Genomic DNA, 14,266 nt, shown 5'->3' with positions numbered 1-14,266 from the left:
AAATTCGTTCATCTAAATGATAGCATTTAGTGTAGAACGGGACCTTATGATAGACCTCGCTGAGTCCGGCCCAATTGTCATCCTCCATCCTCATCTATGGAAAAAAGGAGGAAGCTCAGACATGAGGTAAAAGCTCAGACGTTCCACGAAATCAGGGCTCTTTGCCTGTTTTGTTTGCTGATCCATCCAACTCTAGAAAAATGTCTGGCAGGTGGGAGGCAGGTAGTAAATATTTGTGAATGAATAAAAAGTTTGTCCTAGCCTTGTACTTTTCTCATGACACACACTAATATAAGAAAATTATTGTAATTTTTCCAACCTCTTATTATTATTTTTTAATGTTTATTTTATTTTTGAGAGAGAGAGAGAGCGGAGAGAGAGAGACAGAACATGAGTGGAGGAGGGGCAGAGAGAGAGGGAGACACAGGATCTGAAGCAGGTGCCAGGCTCTGAACTGTCAGCACAGAACCCGACGTGGGGCTTGAACTCAAGAACTGTGAGATCATGACCTGAGCTAAAGTCAAACGCTTAATCAACTGAGCCACCCGGTGCCCCTCTAACCTCTTATTTTTAAAAGTACAAACTTACAGCGATGCCTGGGTGGCTCAGTCAGTTAAGCATCTGACTCTTGGTTTCAGGTCATGATCTCACAGTTCATGAGTTCAAGTCCTGCATCAGTCTCTGTGCTGACAGTGTGGAGCCTGATTGGGATTCTCTCTTCTTCTCTCTCTGCCCCTCACCCACTCACACTGTCTTTGTGTCTCTCAAAATAAATAAATAAACTTAAAAAAAAATTAAAAAAATTAAAAGTACACACTTATAGTAAAGTGGAAAAAATTGTGCAATGAATACCTAACTACGCTTTACTATAATTCACTAATTATTAACTTTTTCCCACATTTGTTTCATCTTTTTTTTTTTAAATTAACATTTATTTATTTTTGAGAGACAGAGAGAGACAGAGCATGAGTAGGGAGGAGCAGAGAGAGAGGGAGACACAGAATCTGAAGCTGGCTCCAGGCTCTGAGCTGTCAGTACAGAGCCCAACACGGGGCTTGAACTCACAGAGGGCAAGATCATGACCTGAGCTGAAGTCGGACGCTCAACCGACTGAGCCACCCAGGCACCCCACATTTGCTTTATCTTTGCTTCTAAATGCAATACATCATCCTCTTCTTTATTAAAAAAAAAAAAAAAAAGGACATCCTCCTGCAAAAATACAATATAAAAATCTTACTCAGGAAGCTTTACTCCGATACAGCACCATTACTTATTAGGCATTCCACACTCAGAATTTTCAACTTCCTCCCCAAACAGAAAGGTATTTTATTTATAATGTTTTATTTCCCCAATCCACCATCATATCATGGATTGTGTTCAGTTGTCATGTCTATTTAGTTGCCTTTAATCCAGAACAGTTTCCTAGCCATCAATTTATTTTTGTCTTCTTATTACATTTCTATTTTTGAATAATTGATACACATCATATGTTTTGCAGAATGCCTCTGAATTCTTGATTATATAGTTTCTTCTTGATGATTAGGCTCCAGTCAAATATTTAAGGTCACTGGAGTACCACAAAGTTACGTATGTTCTTCACAAGGCATTGTGTCCAGAGGTCTATACATCTCAGTCTCTCTTGTTATTGGTGACCGCACATTTGATCTCTTGGTTAAAGTGCTGCCTGTCAGATGTGTCCTTTGTAAATGTGCTTGTTCCCTTTAATAAGTAATAAGTAACACTGGGAGCGATTCTTTGAGATTAAAATATCTTGTTCCCAACTTTTCATGCGAGGATTTTAGCATAGATCAATGAATCTTGTCTGAATTCATTATTGCTCTGATGTTTCCAAAATGATGATATTCTCCTTCTGTCATCATTTCTGCTTTGTTGTTGTTGTTGTTGTTAGCATTCTTCCGGAAACAAGAGCATTAATTTCTGGTTTCTCTGATTTTGTTTTTAAACTAATGGATTATTGTTCTATACATTAAAACATAGTCCTATGGTTACTCATTTAAGGGATTCTTCAAAGTAGCACCTTTTCTGCAAGGACTGAAGTCAGTTTTCTGTGCTTACTGCTGTCTCATTTTCCATAATTATCCATTAAAAGATTGTAATTCAAATATGTGTTAGAAGAAAAATACTGCTAATTTTGAAAAGACAGACTTATTATGCATTAGACTCAGATTAATCAATTTAAAGCACCAAAACAATTAACTGTAGGAGAAGAGGTGGGGTTCATGGTAGTGTCAGTTCTCAGTTATTTGGATAGTTGTGAAAAATGGTAAGGCAACACATAGACATATATCTACATCTTATATAAAAGAAACCAAGAGATTATATACTTGTCTTGATATACTTGTCTCCATGAAGAAGGTGAAGGATTTTTCTTTTAAATAACTCAGTAATTTTTTATACTATATTTATTTTATGTTTTTCTAGCAAATATACTAGAAACCAAACTTCTTGGAGCAAAAAAAAGTGAATAGCATGCTGTGTATTTCTTTATTCTATGTCTTGTTATCTGAGTGTATCTAATAAGATGTTGATCTTGGTATCCAAACAATTCTTCTGATTCATGCTTTCATGTATTTATTTAATGGGATGTTCATCCCTAGATGAATGTAGGAAGTGACTGCTTTATAATTTACGTAGGAACATACACAAGAAAATGTTACGTATCTGTGACATCGTCATTAACAATCATAATAAATGTATCATGAATATAGTCTAATTATTTGTTTAAAAAGCCCATCCTGGGGCAACTGTATGGCTCAGTAAGTTAAGTGTCCGAGTCTTAGTTTTGGCTCAAGTCATGATCCCAGTTTCGTGAGTTTGAACCTCACATTGGGCTCTGAGCTGACAGTGCGGAAATTGCTTGGGATTTTCTCTCTCCCTCTCTTTCTGCCCCACTCCCTTTCACACATACTCCCTCTCTCTCAAAATAAATAAATAAACTTAAAAAAAAAAAGCCCATCCCTAGCTGGTGTGTTCAACTTTCTGAAAATGAAAGGTTTTTGAGAATCTGCTAATGAGTTTTTTTACTCCATTTCTTGCCATGGTGTGCTATTGGCTCAGTGTGTGGGAGGTTTTTGTTTGTTACTCAGCTGCTGCCAGGCCATCAGTAAAACAGCTCTGTTTATACACCTCAACCCTGTGGTTTTGCTCACAGGATTGAAAAACGTTCCTGTTATTGGTCGAGATAGGGGGAAGGACTCCACTAATGCTTAACTTGTAGGCCCAGAAAGTTGCAAAATCATGTGTCCATATAGAACATGACACTGTGGGTCAAGGTTACCCGGACAGGGTCTAATTATACAAACATACTAGCTGCAATTTGATGTTTCTTTGTTTTCTTCACTCTAACCTCTTACCTTTGTGCAATAGAACATTTGAGAGAAATGTATTTGCCAGAACAAAAATATTCATTTGTCATTATTTTCATATTTTTGAGGACTATTCTAAAGGAAGGTTATAAGTTGTGTGCTTAGTGTATCTTACCAAAAAAGAAGTCAAAGCAAAGCAAAACAAAAACACAACTCAAAAATAACAAAATTCAAAAGTTGAACATTCAAGAGGCATGAGGAATAATATAGTATAAATGATTTAAAAATTTTCACCATGTGAATTTTATACTACAGTGGTATAGTTTCTCTCCAAATTCATGTCCACCTAGAACCTCAGGGTAAATTAATTTGGAAATAGATTCTTTTCAGATGTGATTTGTTTAAGGATCTCAGATGATGAAATAATTCTGGATTTATGGTTTACCAGCATCAATTTGCCATCTGTGTGGAGAAAAGAGAAGATGTGGACACAGAGACATTCGCAGAGAAAGGCCATGTGAAAACAGAGGGAGAGATTAGAATGATGTAGCCACAAGCCAAGGGACTCCAGAAGCCACCAGAAGCTGGAGAAGTTGAGGAAGGGTTGTCCCCCTGGAGCCTTCATTGGGAGTATGGTCCTTACAGCATCTTGATTTTAAACTTCTAGAGATCTGTGAGATAATAAATTTCTGTTGTTTTTAGCAACCACATTTGTTGTGGTGATTTGTTACAGTTGTCCTAGTACACATGTTGAAGAGAAATCAGATGAATTTTTAGATTTATAAAAAGTTGTGAGGTTCCTTGGCAAATATAAGAATTTTAAAACTGAAAAAAATAAAAATAAAAAGACTTTTAAGCCTGATGAAAGAGCCTAGTTCAACTGTGTTTTTAAAAGGTGACTGCTGAGACTGTATGTGAGATGAAACTCATGCGCAGCTCTGTGGCAAAACAAATGTGACAACCCAGATCAATGTCAGATAGATGTAGAGGATTTTTTTTTTTAATTTTTTTTTCAACGTTTTTTTTTTTTTTTTTTTAATTTTTTTTTTTTCAACGTTTTTTATTTATTTTTGGGACAGAGAGAGACAGAGCATGAACGGGGGAGGGGCAGAGAGAGAGGGAGACACAGAATCGGAAACAGGCTCCAGGCTCCGAGCCATCAGCCCAGAGCCCGACGCGGGGCTCGAACTCACGGACCGCGAGATCGTGACCTGGCTGAAGTCGGACGCTTAACCGACTGCGCCACCCAGGCGCCCCTCAACGTTTTTTATTTATTTTTGGGACAGAGAGAGACAGAGCATGAACGGGGGAGGGGCAGAGAGAGAGGGAGACACAGAATCGGAAACAGGCTCCAGGCTCCGAGCCATCAGCCCAGAGCCTGACGCGGGGCTCGAACTCACGGACCGCGAGATCGTGACCTGGCTGAAGTCGGACGCTTAACCGACTGCGCCACCCAGGCGCCCCGAGGATTTTTTTTTTTAATTAAAAAAATTTTTTAACGTTTATTTATTTTTGAGACAGAGACAGAGTGCAAGTGGGGGAGGGGCAGAGAGAGAGGGAGACACAGAATCTGAAACAGGCTCCAGGCTCTGAGCAGTCAGCACAGAGCCTGACGTGGGGCTTGAACTCACAGACCGCGAGATCATGACCTGAGCCGAAGTCAGACGCTTAACTAACTGAGCCACCCAGGTGCCCCTTAGATGTAGAGGATTTTTTAAACAAACATTATTACAATGGCAAGAAAATTCATGAACGTTTATGTTGCATCATAAGACCAAATTCTTTGTAACATTTTCAGTAAATCAAGAATAATGAAAAGTATTTTTATACAGTACTTGAGTTAGCATTAAATTCTCAGGGTTAATTATCCTCATTCAACAAAGATAAAATACCTAATGTGGTCCAGATACTGCTTGCGGTTGCATAGGATGCATCAATGAGCAAAACATATGTCCCTATTTTTTTGGAGCTTCTAGTTTAGAAGAGATGACAATAAACCTAATCACTAAGTAAGTTACCTAATGAGTTGGAAGATGAAATGTGTTATGGGAAGAAGAAGAAGAAGAAGGAGAAGGAGAAGGAGAAGGAGAAGGAGAAGAAGAAGAAGAAGAAGAAGAAGAAGAAGAAAGAAAAGGAAAGAAAGAAAGAGAAAGACAAGAAGAAGAAGAAGAAGAAGAAGAAGAAGAAGAAGAAGAAGAAAGAAAAGGAAAGAAAGAAAGAGAAAGACAACATGGCAGAAGAGATCAAGATTTCTCAGTTTTGAGGAAATGGTGTCAATTATTGTAATAAGTGGGGTAGGCAGTGTAGACATATTTGGGAAGGTAATATTTGAACAGTTTTGGAAGCAGTAAAGGAGAACATTGAAAGCAGTAAAGGAGAACGCAAGAGGAGAACATTCCAGGTACTCTGCATAGCTAGAACCAAGGTCCTGTGTGGAAGCTATTTGTTTTTGAGGAAGAGCAAAGAAGCCAATATAAGTGGACTGTAGTAAGAAAAAGAGAGGGGAGAGGATCAGAAGGATAATGGGAAGGCATATAATACTAGGCTTGTAGACCACTGTAAGAGTTTTATCTTTTATTTTAATAAAATGGAAAATTTCTGTGAATTTGTTTGAAGAATGACGTGAACCTATTTATGTTTATTCTTGCTTAAGGTACTGGGAATAGCATATGTGTGGGGGGTGGGTGGGGTGAGTGAGTGGGTAGTGGGGAAGGTTGTAGGAAGCTGTTGGATTCTTACATTTTTAAAGGTAGAGCCAAAAGGATTTTCTTGTGGATTACACGTGGACTGTGAGAAAGAGATAGGAGTGAAGGATGACTCCAGGAGTTGTGACCTGAGCAATCAGAATGAAATTGCTATCACATGAGATAATAAAGGCTCTTTGTAGATTTTGCAGAAGTGGCAAGGTTAGCTCAGTTCTAGACCTGTTGACATTGCAATGCCTATTAGCCATTCAGGTAGAGATGTTGGGCAAGCATTTGGAGAGGGTTGAGTCTGGAGTTCAGAAAGGAGGTCTGGGCTGGAGACAGACATTTAGGAATGAGTGGCAACTGGATTGTATTTAAGGCCATTAGAATGAGTCATCAAGCCAGGGAGTGTAGCTAGAGAAGAGGAGATGGTCAAGGACTGACCCCTAATCTCTAATTTTAAAAACTATGGGAAAAGGGAAGACCATATGGAGTGACCAATGAGAGGAAGGCAGGAGAAAAACCAAGAGAGTGAGATATACTTGTCTCCAAATGAAAAAGGTGACTCACAGGGGAAGAGTAGTCAACGGTGTTAAATTCTGCTAATGATTCAAGCAAGATGAGACCTGAAATGTGACATTGAGCTAAACACTGTGACAGAGTCAGAGAAGGGGTAGTATGAATATTCCAGTGGCCAAAAAGAGAATCCAAGAAGAAAAGTTTGAGACAGTGCATATGAACAACTCTCTTGAGGATTGTTAGTACTAAATGGAAAAATTAAAAACAGTTCTGACACGCAAAATGTGGTCAACAAAAGTTTTCATGAGTTTCAAAAACAACAGCATGTTTACATTCTTATAGATATGATACACTTAAGAGTCAAAGTGCAACCATGTAGAAGAAAGAATCCATAATTGATGGAGCAAAGCTCTTGAGGTGCCATGATGTAATACACAAGTGAAAAGTTTGGTGTGGATAGTTCATTTATGGTAAAGGGCAGGAGCACAGAGTATGTAGGGGTTGATGGTAGGAAGCGATGGAAGAGTCAAAATGGAAATTCTCTTCTGATTGTTTCCACTGTTTCAATGAAAATGAAATCAGAATCATCAACTGAGAGTAGAGATAGGGGTAGAGGAGAGTGTAGAAGGTGTGAAAATTAATAGGATGAATTGTCTGGGGATGTATCAAATCACTTCCTGGCAATGTAAAAAGCCCACTTGAGGGTCATGGTTATGATTACGTGAATTCAATAGTGTGGCACTTGTACTGGACAAGTACAACATTTTCTTGTGGATGTAGAAACAGGTAAAATTAATTTTAGTAATATATCTTATTTAACAATAAATTAAAGTATTATTTTGACCTGTAACCAACATAAAAATTACTAAGGAGGCATTTTCCATTCTTAGTGTTTGGTCTTTGAAATCTGATGTATACATTACACTCACATATATATTTGGACCAACCACATTTTAAGGGTTCAGTAGCCACATGTGGCTAATGGCTCCTGCACTGGTGGTGTGGGTCTGGGTGATCACTGCGGAGTGACTGGCCAAGAGACAGTGGAGTTCAAGGTCCTCAGGGGAGGAGGAGAGTTCAGGGAACTAAATGGCGAAGCTGTTGGCAGGATCATCTATACATATATTGAAAATTTTGGGGCACCTGGGTGGCACAGTCGGTTAAGCGTCCGACTTCAGCCAGGTCACGATCTCGCGGTCCGTGTCTCCCTCTCTCTCTGCCCCTCCCCCGTTCATGCTCTGTCTCTCTCTGTCCCAAAAATAAATAAAAAACGCTGAAAAAAAAATTAAAAAAAAAAAGAAAATTTCAAAAAGCTAACAAAGGGGAACTTTTGAGGAGAATGACAGACAATAACCAGGTAGGAAAAGTCAATGAGAAACAAGGAGGATGGTGCAAGAGTCAGCAGGTAGTAGCAACAGTGAAGAGTAATGGAGTTTTTAGGGAAAGAATAGTCTGAAAACAAGTAAGTAGGATTTCTGTCCCTTCCCATGGTACAAGGGCTGGAGGGAGAAGAAATAGCATATGGCAAATGGATTGTATTTAGAGCCATGAGAATGAGATCTTTGGGAGTCAGTATCTTTATAGGAGGTTTTCAGGTGAGTGAAAATAATAGGTTAAGCAAGAAACAACTGGTTTGCTTACAGCTCTTAGGATATGAATGTGTCTTTGCTAGCTTTGAGGAATTGTGTAATGGGCATTTTTGTATACATACTTACATTTTTCAGCAGAGGTAAGAAAGCTTTGCCTAAATTTATAATATTAAAAACAATGATTTTTTCTGGACAGGGGAGAATTCAGGGAGTATAAAACTCAAGTTAATGATTGGTTATTTCCGGGAGGTGGACCTCTAGGAACTTTCATTTTTGACTTGGTCCCTTTTTATATTAACATGTTGTTACAACATGTATATTTTTGTTTGAATCAAAATAATCAAAGACCTATTCTCTCCGTGAGGTCCTTTAATTTGATGTAACCTCTTTCCTGAAAAAAAAAAAAAGGGTTTTGAAAAGAATAGCTAAGTGAATAAGATTGGGGTGTGGATGTGAGTGTATGTTAAATACCTCGTTAGATAAAAATACAAAGAACAACCAAGTGATCAAGAGTCAATAATGAAGGAAACCAGAATATGTCACCCCAAAATATACTTCTTTGACTTGAAAGTGATTTTAAGCTGAAGACAATTAAGAGGCAGTACATGCAGAAAAGACTCCCCCCCCCCCCTTTCTGCTTAAAGGCAGGAAATGAATTCTCGTTTTACTGGAAATGGACTTTTATCAGCCCAGAGTAATTTGCAAACAAACCTTATTAACCTAACCTTTATCTTTCTAGTTACTTCTTCACCATACCCTTTTGTCCAAACCCCTTGGTCCTGTTATATATTTATTTATTTACTTATTGTCCAAAAGGTATAAAAGCTTCCTGTTCTGATCACTTTGGGTCTTCATTCTCTTATGAATGTACATGTACTTGAACAAATTCAATAAGATGTGTATCTTTTGTTCTCGTTAATCTGCCTTTGTCAGTTTAATTTTCAGACACAGCCAGGGACCCTAAGAGGGTTGAGGAAAACTTTGTCCTCCCTTACTATGACAATTCATGTGTCCTCTGTATACGAAGCAAATCCCAACCTTCAGCAGGACACACATGTTTCTCAGAAAAGACACCAAGTCAGACAGCTAAAAGAAAGCTGGAATGACATCTATTGACATAAGTGTATTTGCAGAACTGCTGAGAAATTGCCATTGATGTGTGAAATGGATTGAACAATCAATGACAGAGCACTGGTTCTTTATCTTCTGTTAAATAACATCTGTCCCTTGGTTGGTGGCAGCAGCTATGGTTTTCAGAGCCCGTGGCTTCTTTACAATTGTCTTTTTAGACTGAGGTGACCAAAAAGTTTTGCTGAAAATAAGCCACAATCCACTCAAGTCAGAATGATGACTTAAAAAAAAAAAAAAGTTTAAAGTTACCATTATTTTTGTTTTTATAGAATTCCTTCCTCTTACATGTTGTGATTATCCTATTTGCTATTTTTTTGGTTCATCCGGTTGTTTATACTTTGTCAACCAGTTTGGACAAATATCAAGATAATAAACTCATTTAGGTGACAGAATTACTTGATTATCGGAAGGCAGCATAAAAATAGAAAGAGCAGTGGACTGACTGTGTCTGCCCCAAAATCATATGTTGAAATCCTAACCCTCAAAGTGATGCTGGTAGGAATTGGGCCTTTGGGAGGCGATGAGGTTAGAGGAGCCTTCCAGAATGGGTAGAATGGGATTAGTGCTTTATTAAGGAGATCCGACAAAGCTCCCTAGTCCTTTCAGTCGTGTAAGGACCAGTGAGGAAACAAGCTCTCTCCAGACACTGGATCTGCCAACTCAATGACCCTAGAATTCTTAGCCTTCAGAATTATGAGAAATAAATATTTATTACTTACAAGCTACCCAGTTTATGATATTTTTGTTACAGAAGCCCAAGTGGACTAAGATAGTATTTGACATAGGATTTGAGATTTGTAATGTGAACTCTATTTGTTGTCTGTGCAGCCATGAGAGGTCACTCGAATTCTCCAAGGTAACTTTTCTGCATCTGTATAATCAGTATAGTATCATCTCACAAAGTTGTCACAAGAATTACATGAGATAACATGTCTGCTACAGGGTAAACTCAACACATGTTAGCAGTCATTGTTCTGGATTAGCCCATATTGTCAGTTAGGAATGACTTGGACAAGTTTTTTTGGTTGAAAGATTGACAATAATTTTAATTTCAAGCATACATTCCTAATTTTTACATAGAAAAAATATCACACTTATTTCAGTCCTCAAAGGCATTTGCAGTCTATAGTCTTTTATTTGTCTTGTAGTATCATTAAAAAAACCCTTCTGTATAATCAAATCAATCATGTAATATCATTAAATCAAATTCATATAGCTTTGTAGTATCTACCAGGAGTAAGAAAAGTTATTGTGCTCTCTGGAGGATATAAAGCCTATTCTTTCTTTCTTTATTTTTAAGTTTATTTATTTATTTTGAGAGACAGAGAGAGAGAGCACACATGTGCGCACATGAGCTGGGGAGTGTCAGAGAGGGAGAGAGAGAGGATCTCAAGCAGGCTGTCAGCACAGAGCCAGACTTGGGTTCGAACTCACGAACGGTGAGATCATGACCTGAGCTGAAAGTAAGAGTCAGGTGCTTAATCGACTGAGCTACACAGGCGCCCTTAAACCTGTTCTTTAAAGGCAGAGACAAAGCAAACATGTGTCAGATGTGTTTTCATAAACAATAGACTTTCTGAAATCAGAGGAATTCGATCTCACTGTGGGTAGATGGTGTTCTGAGATAGTCTGATAAAGGAAGGATTTCAAACAAATCTTCCAAGAATTAAGGAAAGCATCGGGAGATTATTCATTTAATTTTGCACCCCATGAAAACATTTTGTAAGGTTGTGTTTATTACATACTGCAGCAGGGGAGACTGCACACAAAGAACTCGGTTTCCCTCTTCCACTAACATGAGAGACTCTTACTTCTCCAGGGAAAACTCCAGCTCCACTTCTCACCCCGGCCTCCTGGATGAAAATTAGCACACTCGGTCACCAATCACTGGTTATATAATCACAGTGCTTCTCCTTGTCTTTCATTTATTTTTACCACGTTGGACACAAAACAACGTCAAATCACCAGCTGAAATGTCAAGATTTTGATGAGAGGGACACTACATTTAGGATTTTCAGTACAGGATTTTCCAAATTTTATTCTATATAATACTAGTTCTTTGATAAATTTCTGTGGATTTTAAAAGAAGAATCACCTAAATTTGTGATTTACCATGCACTTTGGGAATTTTATTTATTTATTTTTTCCTTTTTTTATTATATGAAATTTATTGTGGGAATTTTAAAGGTTTTAAGAGGATTTGCAGGGCCTACTCCTGCTTGTGTACAGGTAGCATTTGATGATAGAAATCTTTATTTCCATTATTCCTATGAAATCAATGAGAAGTTTTGTTCCAGGCCATCCCCCACCAAAGTGATGAGTTACAACTGAAGTGTGCAAATAAACAAACCTTCATTTGCAATTTAGGCACATCATAATCCTCAATAGAATATTTATTGATTGAGATTAGTGCCATCCACCATCACCTTCATCCATATTCTAGGTAATCTCCTTATAATAGAATAAAGGAAACTTGTCTTTGTCTCATTATCAGAACTGTTTGTAGATTTCCTCAATTACTGATTTATCTTTATTTTAATAAGACTGTGACTCAAGTACTTATGTAATCTCCTTCTTCATATTGGCTACTGGAACAGCCAAATTTTGGCCCATCTTTAAAAACTGCCTGGATTCTTCCAGCTTGCATTATAATAATCTCATTTCTGGCTGAATCCTATTTTCTTACATTCATTTTCCTCTAGACCATTTCTCTTTATGTGCCTAGTTGTAGGTGCATTTTTTTCATGTTCATTGAATATATATTGTAAATTTCCTTAGTCTTTTTTTTCCTTTTGGAACAAGGGGAGTATAAACAAATATATAACTATATTTTACAAACTACTTGCATATGTTTTGTTTCATCAACTCAGTCTCCTTTTAGAGAAGCAATGTAATATAGGAGAATGATCATTGCATCCTTGGAGCCAGGACAGATGGCTTTGTCTCAATTCTGTCTTTACTAGTTGTTGCAGTTAGTTAATATTTTGAAATTCTCTGGGCTTTCCTTTTCTCAGTTGGTTAGAAATAGATAGCCTAGGTTAAAGACTTCAAGCCAATTGCTTTGGGCTGGAAGGCACAATAGAACTCCTGTTCCTGCTGTAGAAAAAGGTAGAATGACATGGGGTTAACTTCTGTCAGATGTGGGATGGAAACAGGGCTGGTCTAAGATATGTGGGTAGCTAGAGTAGGCTAATTTTTTTTGCCATTTAAATAAATATGTCTTATGGATCTGTTCTCATTTGTTGTTTTTGTTTGTTTGTAAAGAACACACTTTGATTTAATCAGAATTACTTTTAAAAACAGATTCACACAATAATTCTCCTCCAATATCTGTACTGGAACAGATAATTTGAAAAAACGTCAACAAATGGCATCGTCATTATCTTTTATCTTTTAAATTCGAAAATAGCATACCAAAATGCTGAGCAACTATATATTGAAAATAAGTTATTCATTTCCACTAAACAGAATATTTTTGCATTATTTAGTTTCAGAATTTTAGCTGACATTTTGTCACACTCGTGGCAAGAATGTTCAACTACAAAAGGTCAGGGCTAATGAGAAGTCTGTGTTGCCTCTCTTAGCCTTGAGGATGCTTTCTATGTAGTCAAGAGAAAACTCTAGTTATATTTCACCCACAAGAAAAGAAGCTATGCATTCATGTTTGTATTCAAGTCATCACCCATTACCCAGTACATTTGTAACTCTCTCAGGCAAATGAGAGTAGAATACAGGCAAGCTTAAAAGATAGATGACATTTAATACTAAGCAAAACCCGGATATGATCGCCGTGTTCTGTTGGAACAGATGTGTCACAATTGTATGAATAGACAAAAGTGCTGGCAGAATTGAGCGTCACATGTCCCTGTCATTAGAGGCAAGCAAAACTCAGAAAGACCTGCATTGAAACAAGTGCAGTCACACTCTGGCTGGTCACACAGTTGTAACAGAACATTAAGTTGGATTTATGAATTTGAATTTATTGGATATACAGTTTTATTTGTATGCTTTTATAAATTTTCCCTGACGTTTAAATTCTATGCAAGATGTAAACATCCTTATAGCTGATATTATGTTCACCTAGATCTGAGTCTGGCCTACTCTTTTTTGCCATTTGGACCTAGTTAGTGTTACCCTTTCATAGGGGCCTTTCCTTATCAATCAGACCTTCCCACTCCATTATTCTCTGTCTCATGACTCTATTTTATTTTATGCATAACCCTTATCGTGATCTAAAATTATCATTCTATTTCTTACTTTGTCTTAATTTTTATTGTCATTTTCCTCTCATTATAGGTATTAGCTTCATGAAAGAATGGATATTTTTCGTCCTGTTCATCATTTTAATCCTAAGGCTTAAAACACTGCCTATCATAGTCATCAGACTCAATATTCTGACTGAATGATACTTTTAGTACAAACTTAAATAACCTTATAATAAATGTAATTTAAATCATCACTCAAGATTGTTTGTATTTTGGTACACTATTTCAAAGGAATCTCTGTTATTGGACAGATGATGAGAATAGGTAACTTTTAACTTCTAAACCTTAGGTTATATTTATCATACCTAGGACATTATGAAATAGAATGTAAAAAATACTAAGCACTTGTTTCTACATCAGAGATATGAGTCTTTGGGTATCCTATTGATAGTTTATCTTATTAACTTTGGATATATTTCTTTCAATTTGGCCATTTAAATAGACCCAAGCCTTGAGGCAAATTTGGAACTAGACTTATTCTTTCACCAATGCCTTACTTCCTGGAGCAACTAGTAAATCTGTCCTAAAGATCAGATTCTGGATATTGTCATTTTATCACATCATTAAATAAAAGTTTAAATCAAAGTCAAATAAATAAATCATTACTGTGAAAAAAATGACTTCTTTATTGCATAAGATAATTAAAGGTATTCTTAGATTTACAGTAATGCAGAACATGGAACTTAATCTTTGATTAAGAAGAGAATCAGTAAAAGTATATAGAAAGGAAAAACTCAGATTACTTTTGG

The sequence above is a fragment of the Panthera leo genome, chromosome B1, assembly GCF_018350215.1.
Source record: "Panthera leo isolate Ple1 chromosome B1, P.leo_Ple1_pat1.1, whole genome shotgun sequence".
Classification (NCBI taxonomy): domain Eukaryota; kingdom Metazoa; phylum Chordata; class Mammalia; order Carnivora; family Felidae; genus Panthera; species Panthera leo.
This window is presented reverse-complemented; position numbering follows the sequence as displayed.